The sequence below is a fragment of the Capsicum annuum genome, chromosome 1 (genome assembly GCF_002878395.1).
Source record: "Capsicum annuum cultivar UCD-10X-F1 chromosome 1, UCD10Xv1.1, whole genome shotgun sequence".
In the NCBI taxonomy this organism is placed as follows: domain Eukaryota; kingdom Viridiplantae; phylum Streptophyta; class Magnoliopsida; order Solanales; family Solanaceae; genus Capsicum; species Capsicum annuum.
This window is the reverse complement of record NC_061111.1, coordinates 15,055,539-15,059,694: the sequence shown is the minus strand read 5'-3', so window position 1 is coordinate 15,059,694 and position 4,156 is coordinate 15,055,539. Positions and strand designations below refer to the sequence as shown.

At 29.5% G+C, this 4,156-nt stretch overlaps 1 long non-coding RNA gene across 2 annotated transcripts; it reads right to left on the bottom strand.

Moving 5' to 3' along the window:
* Window positions 1–372: 372 nt before the first annotated feature.
* On the bottom strand, window positions 373–1,960 carry LOC107853294. 2 transcript variants are annotated; one of them, XR_007043472.1, is made up of 3 exons: window positions 1,708–1,960; window positions 1,294–1,412; window positions 373–750 (listed from the first exon to the last, which is right to left on the bottom strand). It is a non-coding gene; the product is annotated as an uncharacterized LOC107853294 (long non-coding RNA). The 2 variants fall into 2 exon arrangements; XR_007043473.1 differs by having other exon boundaries at window positions 1,711–1,957.
* Between the last annotated feature and the right edge of the window lie 2,196 nt (window positions 1,961–4,156).

The following is a 4,156-nucleotide window of genomic DNA, read 5'->3' as shown; positions in this document are numbered from 1 at the left end:
TGTGCCTTCTCTTCTTCTTTCCTCGAACCATAATGCCACAACATTGAAGCATATCTCGTGCGAAGAAGATCTAAATCAAAGTCAATATTTGAAACACATTCACCAAAAGTAAGGCACTGAGCATATGTCATCATATATAAACCACAACCCCTGCAAATACAAATATATATCTATACTGTAACAAATACATCTTGTATAATCCCGAAAATACAAATACATTTCTTAAATTTAACAGATACATATCTTCACATTATAAAGACAAAAATACATATAAGAACATATTGTTCATAAAATATAAGATTACAAATAAAAAAATACATATCTATACTGTAACAAATACAAATCTTACAATATCAAATACAAATACATATCTACACTGTAACAAATACAAATCTTATCATTACTAAATACAAATACATATATATACTATAAAAATTATATTTTATAGCAATTTCGTCGAAATATATCAATCCGTCGCTACCACATCATCGAAAATTTATAAAAATGATGGCTAAGCCCGTTTCTCACCGGATCTACAAAATCAACAAATCACCGACTAAAATTCAATTTTGTGATCGATTCCGGCTAATACTCGCCGGTAAAACATCATTATTTTCGCTGTCAGTCACTATCACGGTGAAATCTGCCGGATAGACCCTCCCTCCATCGAAAATTCATCGAAAAACGCCAAATTTGACGGATTCAATTGAAACCACCATCCCATCCATCGCCGGAAACGGCATCCCTTGGCTTGAAAAAAACCAAAAAAATCACAAACCATCAAAACAAAAAAAAAGGAAGAAGAAAGCAATACGAAAAAATAAAAAAATATAAATTATATGAAAAAATGAGATGCAAATACTATGTAGCACAATGTTTATCAACAGATTGAGAGAAAAAAGCAAAAATTAAAAAAAAAAATAGATTCTCCACAACTACTCAACAAAATCCGTTATCTTCCAACATTTCTTCACATAATTCTACAACATGAAAATTCAATATCTATCAAAAACCACAAATATCGTTTTATAAGCTACGATACTCGGACTCTCCAAAAATGTTGTCACACCCTTGTTAGATTCTCCAAAATGCACTATTTTTTGAAGAGTCCGAAGCAACATAGGTTATAAGTCATGGCATTTAAGACTCTGTGCATTCCACTAGTGCCTAAATTACACCAAAGTCACAATTTTTAACATATTATCAGTAAAATTCGGCCATGTTAAACCGTACCAAGCAAAAATCAGCTCATTAAGTCAAAATAATAGCTATAAAACGAAAAAAAAAGGTTACCTAACAAAACTGATATGAACGCCAAGGCTGCGATGAACAGCGGAGCAATCAATACACAAGAAGATCCCACACGTCATCGATGTCCAAGTTGGATTCTTAGCATTGCAATCGAAACACATCTAATAAAATAAATCAAAATTTGAAATTAAAAATCATGTAGAAAATCAACCAAAATTAACGGATCTAAAACAAATCTCAAGAAATTCTATGTAATCAACAACAACAAAAATTCAAAACGCAGAAGAAAAGAATGTCGAAAATAAATTACGAAAAAAAAAAAAGCTATATGAAAAAAATAACAAGCAGTACTTGTAAAAAATCAATTTACCTTAATAGATGGAGACAATGTTTATCAAGAATTGGAGAGAAAAAAAAATAAATTTTGAAAAAAAAAATAGCCGAAAAAGATATTACTACAATATTGTGTCTGCTCCAAACTCTTTCCTCCACTTAAGCATGTCTTCCCACATTGGAATAGTTTTCTCAACATTGAGATCTCTTGCCTTAAAGAATCTACACAAAATTAATGTTGTGGGGAATTGAAATTGATAAATTGACGTGATAATAGGATAATGTAAATGTAAAGTGGCGTGAAAAGAGGGTAATGAATTAAAGTCACGTGCTTCTCAATAAAAAAGGTAAAGTATTGTTACTTTTGTTATTAGTTGTAATTTTGAGAAGCTATTGCTGTTAATTGTAATTAATGTCTTAGGTATGCTAGTTTGTGTAATTTTTCCTTGTTTAAATGCAATGCTCATTTTGATTGTTATTTAAAGTTTATTACGTCACATTATTATTTACATTGTTTGATAACGTCGGAGATTTTTTGTGTAACGATTGATTTGATCTAATCGCATTGTTTCATTTTTTGTCTCACTTGACTTTACTTATTATTTAGTATTCTTATTTTGATCATTTACCTTATCTTTTATAGTAGCTCTACCTCATATTCTACATTTTTCTTTCAACATTTATCATTTAAATTATTGATGTGTGACATTATAATAAAATAAGCGAAAAATGATACAATTTATTCAAACATTGTATTCGTTAAAATAATACAGCACAATATAATATATATATATATATATATATATATATATATATATATATCAACAGAATATGACACATTAACAACACAATTCATACTAACACATGTAATTAATCTCTTGCGTAAGCAGGCCAAACAAACATGAGAATTCATATTGTTGGACAATAAATTCTCGAGGCCGAAAATAGATAATTCAAGACAAGAAAATAATGCAACAATCAATTTTATTGATTTCAATATGTGAATGTTACAATCTCTATGAATCCTCTGATTCGCCTTTTCAAATATAAATTCAAGGACTTGAAGCTTGATCTTGAATTTGAACTTGATTTGAATGCTTTGAGGGACTTGCTATTGACTTGTGCTTGAATTCAAGGACTTTTGAGCTTATTCTTGAATATTGTGGTCTTGATCTTGAATCTTGATGAATTTGATTTGAATGTTTGAGCTTTTTAGAAAAGTTGTGGCGTTTGATCCACGAGCTTTCTCTTGCTACTTGTTAGAGTTCTGTGGTGGGGTCCTTTTTCTAAATTATGAGGTCCCTATTTATAGTTGTAGGAAAGGGAAAGTCATGATGAATATGAATTTCTTTTGACCAATCAGATTTTAAGTGATGTGACGCCTTTTATGAGCTTTTATTTCATGGGTCTGTTGCATCAGTTTAACATGTGGCACGATCCTATTCGCTCCTTCACTTGACTTGGCATGTCACATCATTTGACACGTGGCGCTTATTTGGGCCTCTAGAATATGACAATATCTTGGGCTTAGTAACATGGACTCATTATTTGTAGCCCATAGCCCAATAAAAATTAAACTTTAGTTAATACATATTTGGATTTAAATAATTAATTCAATTATATTAATCCGCAATATTTATTTGGGACTAATATATATTTGAATTTAATATAATCCGAATTTCGTGTGGATTTAATTAAATAAAATTTCATTGCTCACACATATATTTGATGAAGATTTATGATTTAATAGCTGATTTTTTGTGATATCTCGTGAAGTATATCCAATCTTCAATTAATTGAAATGTGTAATTTTTATCTCGTTACTTGTGAATATTCATAGATCTACGATAGTCATTAACCAATTCAGCTACCTAATTACTTATGCATTATGTTAAGCTTGTATTGTTAGCGACTTCATATTTCACATCAATATATATTCTTTTTTTTTTTTTAAATAGTCCAAATATTATATATTCCCGCCTAAAAGAGATCAAGAGCACACATCTTAACTAAATGAAAGTTAATATACATACTTAGTTTAATATCACAAAGTAACAAAATAATAATTGATCAATAAGCAAAGAACCAAAAATGTTACTCCTATTATTCTTCCTTTTGTAATGAGAGGATCCAATAGTGGAAGTCCCACTAATTAAAGCTTTAGATCTTTGTCTCCTTTTCTCAAATGTCCTTTCACTTTCATCAAAACTTTTCAAATTACTCAATCATTTTCAAATATCTTATCAACAACAAACCAATATTTGGAAAAAACGTAGAAGTATCTAAGGGGTTGTCCGTACTGGGATGGAATAGATAAAGCTATTCAATAGATTGAAATTAATATATCACAAGATTAATTATTTCACAACGTAGATGAGATGACTTATCACACCAATGTAGTTCAAATGATGAAATAAATTAGTGAATCCTCTTAAACAAATACTACATTATAAAATAATCTTGCATTTTCTTCCAAGATTTTTATACTTTATCCCTCATATCAAACAACCGTAAAAGTTTGCTTAACATGAGTATTATCATTATGCAACTATTATACATCTAACTATTGTCT